The 15,152-nt window shown below is 34.5% G+C and overlaps 1 long non-coding RNA gene across 1 annotated transcript; it reads right to left on the minus strand.

The window, feature by feature from the left end:
- Window positions 1-1,374: 1,374 nt before the first annotated feature.
- Window positions 1,375-12,443, minus strand: LOC149783970 (uncharacterized). Its single transcript, XR_016414085.1, has 3 exons — window positions 12,317-12,443; window positions 3,136-3,276; window positions 1,375-1,680 (listed from the first exon to the last, which is right to left on the minus strand). It is a non-coding gene; the product is annotated as an uncharacterized LOC149783970 (long non-coding RNA).
- Window positions 12,444-15,152: the final 2,709 nt, after the last annotated feature.

Genomic DNA, 15,152 nt, shown 5'->3' on the forward strand with positions numbered 1-15,152 from the left:
ATTCCAAAACGGATCACTTGCATGTGCTGAAAATGGCAAGCTCTTTGGACTTAGCAATACATTTATTTGGAGCCTACATATTGAAAATATAATGTAACATACATCGGAATTGCAAAATATATTAAAGGATGCTTCACATACTATCTGATTAGATAGTCAATATTTATATTAGTCTTATCATTTGTTAGACCTCTGTTACAAAATAGACTCATTGTGATGGATGGTTTAACGTAGTCTCAAATAGATTAGAGAGAATACAGTTGGAGACTTCAGGGAGAGTTAAAGGTCCAACCAGAGGTGCCTACCCCTATGCAGTATTTGTGAGAAATGTGATGGATCCATCCTACAACTGAAGCAAATCCCACAACTGAAATGATTTTAACGATTGTTACAGTTATTTAAATCGTTTTTTATATGAAGTGAATTGCATGTTTGAATCGGGCGAAAAATAAAATCGGTAAAAATGAACGTTTCTTATTAGCTAAAATGAAAAACATAGTATGACCTTATTATACCTCAGATATTTCAAGTGATGACAAAAGTATGAGGTAAAACCGTGCTTACCGTGCATTGATTTTGTTTTATTATTTTGATACAATATTGTGTTTGAAACCCGATTGGATATGTGTTGCAAAACCATTTCTTATATTTGATCCAAGTTACGCATATGGGTATTAAGCAAACACTCGGCTAAATTACATATTTCCTAATCTCGTGTGACATTTTTTGCTCGAAATGTTGGCATATTTTCAATTACGTGGATGCTTATCAATAGCAAACTTGGAACCACGGATACAGCAACGATGACCAAATCAGTCTATTTGCACATTATTTCCTGCAATTTGAATTCTGTACAATTGATTTTGCAATATTCATAGACGTCATAATCACGTGATGTATTTAAAGATGTAAATCACAATGCCGTTGTAAGTTTTTCCATTTGACCTGTATCATGGTTAACAAAGTTAAAGTTTTATAGTGACGAGTTTTAAAGACATATATCTAATACATAAGGAGCTGCATTCAAACTATGAAATGTATGATATTGTTACCATGAGTCTAGGTGTCTCTTTCTCAAAAGAAGTGAGTTCTTTGTGATGAGAAAAATTAACGATGTGTGGTAAATGTTTAGAAAGTCGCGCATTTTGTTATTGCATGCACCTGAACAGTTTGTATATTATTAATATAAGTGTACAGAGTAAACGCTGTAATGGAAATAATTCATGTTTCATGTCTGCGCCACTTAAGCATCATGGTAAATCATTCGGACCTTCTGCGAAAGTGTATGAGTGTCAGATGTAGGATTAATGCTGATAGGTATTCGTCGCAGAAGAGACAGCAGGTTCCTTGAATCATTTTTTTTTTCTTCCTTAGTGTACATTTTTGCACTTTACCTTATTTGTTTTAAGTTAAATATATATGCACTAATTTTTATATTACACTCTACGACATGAAAGCTAGTGTTGTTTTAAATCAGTGCTACTCGAGGAGGGTACGTCCTAATAATGGCAATTTTAAACGTTCCGAATCAATTTTAAATCTGGATCAGTTCCAATTGATTTTCATGGGCGTTTAATATAGTATTAAACGTCAGAATCAGCGCGATACGGACACAGCCAAGCACAGTACAAACGCGTCCATATTCTGTACGCATCAATCACAGCTCTTGTTAATGGCATCCTGTAAGAATATATTGATGTAAAGGAATCAGTAAAATAATTAAATCAAGTAAGCACTTAATTCATTATTTATTGTTTTCTTTTCTTAATTAATACTAATTATTTTCTTATTTTAAAGGGTTATTATTTGTATTGCTGAATATTCAAACATGACATTCTTTGAGAGATTGCTTTGATGATGAAGGTTTAATTTTATTTAGAAGAGAATAAACATGCATTAAATCGGTCACGAAATAATTTAAACTGGGTGAAAGTAATGAACAATATAACTCTGAGTCTCTGCTTGCAACGACAAACAATGTTACGTGTGTCACGAAGGATATACACTTTCATCTTTCGAAAGAGACATTCCAAAGTATGTTTGGAAACATTTAGTGGAAAACACATTGACTTGCTTTGTGTGATATCCATGTCTTTAATTTGTTTATTAATTAGATTCATTTACATACATAATGTTTCATGCATTAAATGCACCATTTGAACACATTTGGTATTTTTGCTATCATATTTAATTCCTCCAAAGTGATTGTCAAGACTTACAATCACACTATAAGATTTACGTGAATTTAGTTGAAAATAAATGTAGCAATTTCCACATATCATGATACATAGCAGTAAGTATGCCAGTCAATACTTTGGAATATTAATGTACGTTATTTGACATATTGACACAAAGGATATATGCTTCACCTTTATTTTTGCAAGCATACCCTATCTGGTTAAAGCAAAAACCTTTATCCTCAAAAAATGCATTTTTTTATTCCTTATAATTGTTATTATTATTTGTATTATTATTATTATTATTATTATTATTATTATTATTATTATTAGTAGTAGTAGTAGTAGTAGTATCTAAATACGAAGAGATTAAAAAATATATTATGTAGTTTGCATTATCTTCGTCTAGGAGGTGTGCTTTTTGCGGTAGGTATTATTCCCGTAATCAGTAAGAGTAATAGCAGTAATACTACTATAGTAATAATATTAGCAGCAACACTAGCTTTTGTGTATTAATATTATTTGTAGTTGTTGCTGTTTACAAGCAGTATTAATACTGATAGTTGCAATAATAGTAGCGGTATCAATCATATTAGCACTATTTCTTGCTACAATCAGCAGAGGTAGTAGCAGTAGCACCATTAGTATTTGCGTTATAAACGTCTTAGTGAGAGCTGCGGAATTGTAGTACTATCTCCTGTTACTGTAGATAAATTAGAGGATGTTATATTTATAAACGTAATCCATGTTTATCCTGATGTTTCCTATATAATTAACTATGCAGAGCGTATATAAGCTATTAATTACAAGGTATTTTTCCAAATTACAAATTCACGAAAATCAAAACTTTGAAGCTTACCTAAGCACAACGGGTATAAAATAGTTAATACATTTTGGTTAACAAACAAGCCCATGTTTCTGTTATGGTACTTCCTACCACAACACTAGATGTACTTACGCTAAAAATGCAGACACGGATTAACATCAAGCATGTGTTCAGTGGAAGAAACAGGCAACAGTACACCCACAGCAAATAGTGATACTACTCACAGCCATCGGTCATTGGTTTGTGTCTAGCCTCGAGATTGACATTGCTTGGCTGCCGTTTGAAAAATAAATTACAATACATATATTTGACATTTAGGCATCAAACTATTTTTTGCACGTCGCTGTGTATAAACTTGTTATTATTAAAAATCTCCTCTAAACCGATCCTTTATAACCCGACTTTTGTAATTGACAACAACAAACCCACATAACATAAATCAAACCTCTATTACTGTCCTCATTATAAATAAAACCAGAAGGACGCTTTTTGTCAGAAAAGAGTTTTACTGTAGGCAGTAGCAATTTGGAAATGTTGGCAAACAAAATAATTAAAACACTTATTTCCGGGTCGTATCTCCCCTTAAGTGGACTGTCCACATCACTCACTCATGTTAGCCTAAAACAATATTTCTTGACACTCGCATGAGTTTGCTCATTGCGACCAAAATATTTATGCCTCGGCCATATCCTATTTTCATATGGAAACATTAAAGTGTTAAGAAATATCAGCATGTGACTCGATTTTACTGAGAATCATTAAATAGTGTGTATAAAGCTGCAAAAAGATTCGTGTAAATTAAGAAACGTTTTCTAAGAGTGGTCGGTTTCGATTGTATGGCTGTATAGATGGGGAACAAGCATTATACGCCTGATGTGTGTGTCGAGAAAGTAAATCAGTGTAACCGATGATATACGGATATAAATAACAGATGAACCATTATGATCTACAATGAGGGGTAAAATTTCAACTGCAATTATGTTTCATTTAGGAAATTAATGGAGTTAGGCATAGCCGTCAACTTTATATGTTTCATGATAATGGATCAATGGTAATATGCAGTATGAAACACTCATATGAACCATTTCCTCATAGAGCAACGCATTCAGTTATATAATCTCATCAGCGAGTCAAACATATGAAACATATGTTCCTAAGGAGACAAAGATTCGTGTAAAAATAATAGTCGACTGCGCTTGAACAACTGCAAGCATGAAAAATGAAAGAACATACATTGTTTATAGCTAGATAGCGCTGTGAAGACAGAGATGCCTTAGTCCAAATGACATTGATAAAGCAGTACCAAACACTGCGTTTAGTCCGTAAGGCTTGGATATCTAATAGTACCATATCTTCGTAACATGAAAGTTTAACTTAATGCAGACGGGTAGATGCCTCGTTTAGCATGTTTCGAAAGTTCACTTAGGATAGGGGATATTTACATCGTATGTGGGTAGAAAGGTGCGACGAGAAATCCCGATCGTGGCAGCCAGATGAATACAGAGCTCAGTCTCTTTCTGGGGGTAGTTCTCTCTGGTAGAAGAAACGGGGAAAACAAGTCGTACATACGTGTGTGACGCAGTTAGTTCTGGCAGAAGGTAGGTGTTTTACAATGCTAAAAGAAAATCTCAACCAGTTGCTTATGATTAGCAGGAAATACACATATAAACCAGATCAGCTACCTGCCAGAGTCTCCAGCAAAGCATATGTCATAACCAACGCAACAAGACAGCTGGTATCAATGATGAATGAGGTTCAACATGCCAACATTTAGATTGGGCATGGATGAATCTTAAACAATACAGATTGATCGAGAATGAGTAACATTTTAAAACTAAAACGGCTTACGGTTACCCAGGCAACTTTCCCAGGATAGAAGAATACGCCAACTATTTTAGGCAGTTGGAAAATTCATAACATGAAATGTTTTTCTAAGCAATGAATAATACATTGTCGTCAGCACACGTGCCTACATTCTCACATTTGAGCGCACGGTTGTTCGAACATGAATTATACATGGTTATCCCAATCCTTCTTAGATGCCACTTCAGCATGCTTTTAGCATGTTTCTTAATTAGCCTTACAAGTCGCACTGCCCACGAACACAGTAATTATATTTGCAGGCGCACTAGTGAAACAATATCCTCTTCCATTAATATTACACAAAGTGATACTTTTGAACCTCTTCACAATATCTTGCGCACATACAGTGTGAACTTTCAGTAGCTTGCGTAACAAAAGGCGCTCTAGCGTTTGAATTCATGACAAGATATTGGCGGTCCGGAAGCCTCTTTTGTAGTCAAGGGCTCAGACTCTTTGTAAAGTCGACGGTCAATGCAGACCGTACAAGAGGTATATCTGTTGTACCTTGTTCATGGGTGCAAAATCGATTTCTAGCAACGTTACGTACTGCTATCCCTGTCTTTCCCATACAAGGAAAACATGGATTTACGATGTGAGTGAAGATATTGACCCTCGAGGCATATTAACTCAACGATACCGTTTTATTGGATTCGTGGTAGCTGGATTCCTTGAACGTCTGCGCTTTATGTTTAAAATGTATTTTTCTTGCAGGTCAAGACCCATGATTTCATGCTTGTTTTAGGCTTCTTAGCACTTGTTTTATTAGTAATGTTTACTATTTGTTTCAACACCATCGCTCCACACTAGTGCTTTCCCAAGTGCCAACACAGATGATATTTCTGATCATGTATGTTGTATTGACAAATCTTTCAGCCAGATGATTTGCATTAGACTAGATGTTATATACGGATTTAAATGTGCGTGTAGCGCTACTTGAAATTTCACAAAATATACATAGTTCAACATGTTTGACTCCAGCTTGACAATCGTAACTTTCATGTTCCAACAATTCGGAACATTTACGAATTTGGTCATGTGTTATAAAGTACGTTTGCTCGAAAAAGTTTTACTGACTGTCATTCCTGTAATCACTGACCAAAAATGTCTTTATATCTTCCTGATGATAAATCGCGCATTTTTAGTTGATCTGTTTTGGTAACATTTAAAGCGTTTGCTAATGTTTAACCGACTGATTCAATTTTCGAGAAACCTCATGGATTGTAACAAAATGTGGATAAAATCATCTCAGAAAATATTATATCAAAATGTGTTACCTAAATTGTGTCGTTGTACATCACTTCGTGACCTACTAAAACAATTTTGGAATGTCCGGTTGTCATTTGATATTTTATGAGCAAAATCTTTCCTAGATATCCGTCTCGAAGGCCTGATCACGCATAAAGTACATCTTAAATTTAAGAAAACTGCGTCGTGAACATTTATTTTCAGTCTCAATTTTCATATGGTATAACTTCAGGGGACTATTTTATTAGGATAATCCATTTCATTAAAGCAACTGTTACTTTCGAAGTCGATGAATAGTAAAATATATTCGATCAACAGGTTCTGAGATAATAATGGTACAAATAATTATAATTTTGCTTGGTACATTTTGCACATTTACTTATCAAAATCGGATAAATATGTACTAATGCAAATCTTTAAAGAGTGTGGATACTTGCAATTCAGATTAAATATATTAATTTTGAAAGACAACAAAAAATTTAAGAAAAGGAAATGATTATTTAATCAAAATTTAAGTCCTTTAGAAGGACCTGATGATGATTATGGGTGGATCACATTATTCACTTAGCTTCATGTTTATTCCAAATACCTTTATATCTGATGCAAAGGTGTGGCAATGACACTAAATATATTTAAAACATGACGATGAAGATAGTATGTATACGGCTAATACAAAAATTGATTTCAGAATGGCAACAAATCACATACTGTCTTAAAGGGTTAAATATAATATAGACCTTGAATTAATAGCTAAAACCTGTATTTGTTCTTCAATATACTTCAAATACTTCGTAATACTGTTATTTTCCAGGCGGTTCTATCAGTGTATCTATAAAAAGGGAATTTGTGTTGGATGCTAATATATCAATAAGATATATATGTGTCTTTGATGTATCATATTTACCAGATAAAAAATTGTAATGTAACATCTAAACCGTTTAAATCAGAGAACCACGACCCACCCATGTGACTCATTGACAATTAGCTGAGTAGAACACCGTTTTAGGTGCAAGGTGAAGGTGATATCGGGTTTCAGCACCTATGAGAATGCAATTAAATTATACTCTTGTTCTGGACGAAAGGCTTGTATCATCTTGTACCAGCTTTGCTTTTAGCTAACCCCTTTTACCTGAAAACACATGAGCTATCAGCATATATCCATTTACTCTTCTGGAATGTGATGTACTTATTTTAGACTGGTTACAAAATTCCCAAAATAAACAAAGATTAACTGATTTAGAATATGACGCAAACTCATTTGGAATAAAAATACAGATGTCACCTATGTAACAATGGGATTGTTGATTATTTAAACAGGTGTCCATGGCGGACGACATCCATTGTGTTCAACTCTGCCATTATAAGCTCTGTTGCATGGGGAAAATGTGATAAATTTGTTGTCAAAACAATAGATCCACTCAGATAAAGCATTGCCTCCTCAAGTTCAGAACAACGGACGCTTAGTTATTTTGCAATAACAGTAAGCTTAATATTATGTAAAATATCTAATCATATTTACAGACGCTACTCATCCTGACGTGACTTTGATGTGTACCTGAGCAGACTTGTCGCCGAAGTAAACTTAGCCGAGTTTATCAGACGTGTTGTTGTTGATGTTAGCCCAGGTGATCTTGTGTTTTTCTAAATATTGAACTGCCGAACGTTAAAACGTCTGACATTGATATTCAATATTTTGTTAAGAGGTCACGAGACTCTGAAGTCGGATCGTTATTTAATTGCATCAAATACAACGTATACCTAAATACGATATCGAAAGTTAGAACATACTGGCAAAGAATTTCGAGAATTACTTGTCATGAATGATCCATGCAAGAGATGATGATCTCCATTATGTAACAAAATAATTTATGAACAAGACGTTCAGCGGTATCAAGGCCGTGGCTATGAACGCTTAATTTATTCAAAAACTAATTAGTGATAATAAACCAACCGAACAACTTACTAACAAAAAGGCATCAGATGTTCAAATTTATGCATATACATTTGAAGTGATCTTGTTTAAGATCATGTTATCTAAATATTTTTTTTTGGAAACAAATGATCCGCATTTCTTGCAGGTATAACAACGGGAACTGTGCTGAGTTTGCAATATTGTATCGATATATCATTATATTGACTATCTCCTAACAATTGTACACAAAGCTATGCATATGCTCTGTTTAGTTTACTTCCAGTTGGCCTATGGGACCAGAGTCAGATTATAATACACGTTTCTAGTCGGTCCATTGGCTAGTACTAGACAAAATTACGTTACCTCACGTCAAGCCTGAAACTGGGCTCTGCTATGTTTCGAAATATCATTTGTTTCCGACATATACCTTGCAAAGAATTTATATTGTGAATTTTCACTAGGTACAAACGGATTTTCGGGTGCCGTTTCATGAAGCGCGTTCACTTTATTGCCACTGTTTCAGCGTTCAAGTTGGCCTTTATTTTCAGAAGTTGGCCAACATGTCTATGATCAATTTCTCCCTCTGGTGACAAATTAATTCAGAGTAGTTTTCCTTCCCGGAATACAATCTCTAAGGGAATGGGGATGGTTACACTTCGAGTAAACTGTCAAGGTCATTCGGGCCAAAAAAAAAACCGCGAAGTGCACCATTTATATTGTTAGGTACTTGCTGATCGATGTTATGCATATATTATGCAATAGGAAATTCCCCTGTTTAGAAGAAATTAAGAATTGATTATTGTCACTAGCAGGAACGTTGTGTCAAGGAAACAATACAACTTTGAAAACAATTAGTGCATATTAGCTTTGGAATGTATTTGTACCAATAGCTGTGGTTCGTCCTATATATGAATCCTGACTCCAATTTAGGCATACCACTCTTAAATACTGTGAAGTACCTATTTGAGATCTCGTTTATGGATGGAACGTTAACATGATACATGATATACCTGTCAAAGACGAGAAGATATTATACTTTCTTAGCAGTGATTCTGTTTGTTGTCCATTTAAAAGCAACTAGTACAGTGGTAACTGGTAGTTCCATCACAGTCTGGACTTTATTCGAAATTATATTGTAGGGATGAATCTGTATCTGAGATGGTAAGACTGAAAATTAGGAATCAAAAGCATGTCTCCTTTTAGCAGACACGCATGACTCTGGAGGAGCTTTTCCGACATATAATCTGGTAAAGGTCACATCGATTAGTTGTTACCAACGATTGTTTTGTATATATAATACAAGAAAAGTTAAAACACTTTGAAATAATCAGAAACTGTTAGTTTGAAACTAAGCATAACGAGGCCAATTTAAGCACCTCTGCAAGTCCAAGAAGTATAAATATTATATACTGTATCTATTTTGTGTCATTAAAAACCAGCAGTGGATACGAGTACTGGATGCGTTTATGTGACCGAAGTTTCATGTTTCAGCCAATTAGTAACTCACCATTTACTTTCGTCCCCTTTTGAGTATTGAAATGACTAGGATAGACCTTTATCAAACCGTGGTACGGCGTAGATCTGACGATGTCATGCGAAACAATCGTTTAAACCAGACTATCACGAATACTGTCTTTTGAACTTTCATATTTAAAATGTATTATCGCACTTACGCATCCAATAATGTTTAACAGTGTTATATCTCTCTGTTGAGCATCTTCTAGCATCCTGACCGCTCCGGTGGCTTAGTGGTTAGAGCGTCCACCTCGGATGCGGGAGGTCGTGGGTTCAATCCTCGGCCTGGTCACATCAAATACTTTTGCAAATGATACTAACAGCCGCCTCGCTTGGTGCTCATTATTAAGAGTTAGTGTTAGAACAGGTCGTCCTGTTGTAAGGATCATGAGACTGGGCGGGACATCATGCAACATGTCTGCGGCATGATGCCCCAGCGCTAGGCATCACTCTAAACTGACACACTGCAGACATCGTAGCGATATGACTGAATTTTTTTAAAGCTACGTTAAAAAAAATCACACACACACACACTAACTTCTATCATCCTAGATTGATTCAAATGACAAACAATATTCATAATCTGGTACATATATAAATGAGAAAATATTCGGTATTGTTACCAATTATACTAAACAATCAGCTGACTGATGTTAGTGACGCAATGTCTTAAATTGAGTATTATCTAAAAAAGTGAAATTATTTCACGATTAACGTGGGAGCTGGGTTTTACTCTCAATCACAATTTTTTGGAATAGATTTGCTTAACACATACCTGTATGCGACTCCCTACTCAAATGCGTTGTCCGAAAAGATGCAACAAATGTTCCTCTTAATTGACAGTGTGAACCAAGTAACAAAATTTTCATAAGGGCTTGTTCGGTCGCAAAATGTTTCTTGTTGTTTAAAATGACGTCATATTATGTGTACCAATGCAGATTTGTTTGGGCTATTTCTCGTCATATCATGTCATCATTTAATTAATGACTCTCTCATACATAGTATATATAAATTTTATTTCAATACATAACTGCCTGCATTGCATTGTGGAGAAAACGGTTAAAGTCTTATTAATGGATGTAAGCACAGCATGAGGAATATAAAAATGTACCATACATCCGTAGGTACATCCATCCATCCATCCATCCATTCATCCATCTTTCCATGCATGCATCCATACATACATACACACACATACATGCATACATACATACATACATACATATATACATACATACATACATACATACATACATACATACATACATACATACATACATACATACATACATACATACATACATACATACATACATCATATGATCCATTTAAATGACCAAGAAATAAACCGAGAACAGATTTAACTTGTTATTTTACATAGCATTAATCTTCCTGACTTGATACGACTTAAAGAAACATTGGTAATGTGTACGATTCTTGCAGCATTATACATTTTGCCATCATTCAGTCTTTATTGCAGTGCTAACTATAACTGATTGGATGAACACCTTGCAGGAAAAACATTATAGTGAATCATGCATTTGTCATTTCTATTCCATTCACCATTCAGTGCAGTTCTAGCTGTGGTAGTAATTTCATTAGTTTTTTTTAAAGGTCCTAGCAGTATAAATAGTCACAATAATCACCGTCGCCGTTGTCCGCACCAATGGCAGAACGTAAATCCGATCAGTTCAAGAACATTATTCTGCTTTTCAAGTCTTAACTTCATTCTCTGGAATAACATGAATGGAATCTCGGTTTTAACATTTAGCTGTTCCTTGTATCCATATCAACCCACAATGCTGCACATGTGTACAGTCACATGTCAAACATATAACCCAATGTTACTTCCTCCCTGGAACCTTATCAGACAAAATTGATTGTGAAGCTATTTAATCCTACCATATTATTGGTGCTCCTGAACATTAATATACAATTTGCATAATACAAAAAATATAAGCATTATAAGCATGCAAGTTAGAGAAATTTTAATTCTTATTCTACGGAGATTCGAACCCAGGTCCGCGGACAAACGGCACCCATCATCTTGCCTGCACACACTAACTTATATCCCCTCACGACTGTGCAAGCATCACCAAACATTGATGATACTTAATCGGTGTTATATGAACTTGTGTGTAGCAGACATTCTCACATTACAACCTAGTAATTAATTATCGTCTATGTACACAGCCATGCCAGATTCCTATGACAGAAATCGATGTAGAAATAATTAATTATAGAGAATTATAGAGAATTATAATTATACACCAGGCAGAACGGGAAGTGCTATCCCTGGATTCTGTAGAAGAATGCTTAATAATAATAGGTATAATTAATATTTAGTACAAATAATACTATCATGCAGATTATAAAACTGTCACAGCAATTGGACACACTCTCTCCAATTGTCCAACGGCTAATATCAGACGTACCACATACCTGCTCATTTACGCTTTCATCAAATAGTTAAGATTCATCGGCAGCAATTTAAACAGAACGTCTACACATATGCGCCCTCTCTCCATTTCAAATTACAGATTTGTAATCAGCAAATATCACCAAAAATGTATTATAGCTTTATTTCATGAAATGTTTCCTTAGGAAGGGCAGATTCATTTAAAAAAAAATATAAATATTACTAATGTAGACTTAATCAAGCGCCTAATCTTTAGATCATCTAAGCCGATTACATATTAGATAACACAATATTACTTACAAAATGACGAGTTAATATTTTCTCATACAATTATAGTAACCATATTATTATAGACTTACCTTGTTTTGATACTGAAAGCCAAATAACTAGAGGTTCAGCAATACACATTAACTACACGAATCTGGTTTGGAATGGAGGGATTATGTTTTTCTACAACTAAGTTATGCTTGTCTAGTTGTGATTTTCTGTACATGTCTGTTACGTATCCTCCCTATGATGCTCATGCAACTGGAGATACAAGTACTAATGCAGCAGCACACGTGTTTCTGTTCTGTTATTGTTTGTTTCGAATGACAAACTGGGCAAAATGTAAATTATTTTTATTGAAGTTATCAACGTTACTCATAATTTAAATAGTATTGGCTATGGATATTGCATTTATTTCTTTTTTTATGCATTAAGGACAATGTGATTTCTGTTGGAAATGTAGTCAACGTTACAGTACAATATCGCGATGTGGATGAACTTTTGGCCGCTTGCGGAAATCTCTCTTCTTCGTCGTCTTGCTCTATACACAATGAGACTTTTGATTTTGTACCAGAACCCGCCATTTTTATTTGAAATATTGTTTGAGAATTTAGTGTTCGGAATGTTGTGTAAAATGCGAGGTTTCAGTGTTGCCTTAATATTCATGTCTATGCTATTTATGTAGACCCTTTGGAGCGTGGGTCTTAGTCTGAACCATTCGAGTAGCAAAGTAGTCTCAAAATATATAGGCATTTGAAAGACCGAAAATGTATTTCCAACATTTAAAATTATTTTATGGCTCATTTAACACATTCAATTCGCTACAATTATTGTCTCTACCTTCAAATGAACCGAACATAATATTCAGATCATCCACATACAAATAGAGTACAAAATGTAATCCGGAGAATACCAACATGAGTTTTTTTAAACTGACAATTAGATACGAACATACCATAACAATCTTAGACATAACTATCGTACAGCACGAAGCAATATGAACACTGCACGATTCTGCTAATATAAGCTTAAAGGAGTTAAAAGGAACATATAATAATATTAAGATATTTCATGCACGTTAAATATTCTGATATTCACGGTATTATACTAGTATGCATATTACTAACTTTGAAATACAAGTGTTTAAATGAAGTGCAAGTTCATGATAATGCTCCATAAGAGGAAAATATACTGTGCAATCACATTCAATCTATTCACTAGGTAAGTCCCGCCGTGTATATGCACAACATATTTTCTGCCAATGGAGCAATTATTAAAGTAAGTCTAAAAGTACATATGTGTCCTTGGATAACCACGATCTCTTACATTTTGTAGCTTAACTTACATTGTACTTGTTGTGTGTGTGCGTGATCTTGTGAATGATATAACCAGATGTTTCATTCTGTCAAAATATATTTCACCTGATACTTTCGGCAACGTTTCTTATGCTCAAATGGCAAATATTTGTCACTTTTAATGAATTAATGTATGCAAAACCTTTCAGTTTCGTCTGATACAAATATATATCATATTTATACGGATATGCAGTTCACGACTAACCTGTACTAAATAGGTTGATCATCATTACCGTAGTTCGATGTATGGTAACTTTATAATTTACAATTCATGAAATACTTCTTTCGGAATGTTACATCCAATTAAGAATATGTGAACAATGATGTCAAAGAGTATGGCAAGTCTACAAAATATTCGTATACAGTATGTGCCAGTAGAGTGAGTCGAAGCATTGCATTCTGTTTAAAATACCGTATGCAAACACCGAGTGTTATTCTGTTTAAGCCTGTATAGCTAGTACAAGGACAGCACAAGTAGAGAGTGTGCGTGTTAATTGTATGCGCAGGAGAGCATTAGGCAGCGTGACTGTACAAACCTGATTTGACCACATTCATTCAAAACAAAAAGAGGTCATATTAGAAAGACACTACATAATCATCACTGATTTAGACAAGTTGGCAGGACAAAGGAACACGTGTGTAGGAGACAGCAGCGACTCTTGAGGCGCCTTCTATACTCAAGAGTCTAAATTAAATCGAAGAAGCTATCATTTAATTTAGGTTTGCTTTGGTCAACGTGTGAGAGTGAGACAGTAATGAACAATTATAGGAGGCAAATAATGAAGTACAGGAAGTGGTACTCGATATCTAGTACCGATCCATGACGGAAAATTTGTGGTTTAAGAATTGATAAGAGGGATAATATGATTGATTTCCTGATGGCTGCAACTCTGAGAAACTCCTGAGTGACTAGCGTAGTTAAAAACATTCAGATTGGTAGTGCTCATATATTTGGATCGATATATAAGGGTGGTTGGTATAGGGTCACGACAGTTTGTAAATTCTTACGATACCTGCAAACACGAAAATTCTTTGCAAAAGTTACGTTTTGCAAACATCACAACGAGGTCAGAATTTTAAAATAATTTTAATAAAGGGATCAAATTTGAGTAGCACTAACCAGTTTGCTAAAGGTAATTCAGATCTACGCAAGGATTTGCAGTCTTATATAGTACAAATATAAAAAAGAAGCAATTTAAGTGAAGGATAGGCTTTCTTTATAGCTGAAAAGAACTGAAAGGATATATCTCACCCAAGGTGCAAGCATTGCACCTATTTTGGAATGCAGAACGAATCTCAATATATTGTGACTATCCTGAACGAATGCCTGTATTTGAGAAATAATTTATGCTGTTCATGTATTGAAAGAAAGACATTTTGTTTATTATTTTGTATAAAGTTGAATTTGAGCATACATTAGTTGTCACGAATATTTAAAGTGGGGATAGATTATCAGCTTTGATGTGCAGAAAAAAAAGAATTACAGAATAAATATTAAGATCAATGTTAAATGCTTACGTTTTTTAAAATCTATATCGTGTCGAAGAAATTTGTTTCTCTTGACGTTTGCGTT

This window comes from Sinohyriopsis cumingii, chromosome 14 (genome assembly GCF_028554795.1).
Source record: "Sinohyriopsis cumingii isolate HCF-2022 chromosome 14, ASM2855479v2, whole genome shotgun sequence".
NCBI classification, from domain to species: domain Eukaryota; kingdom Metazoa; phylum Mollusca; class Bivalvia; order Unionida; family Unionidae; genus Sinohyriopsis; species Sinohyriopsis cumingii.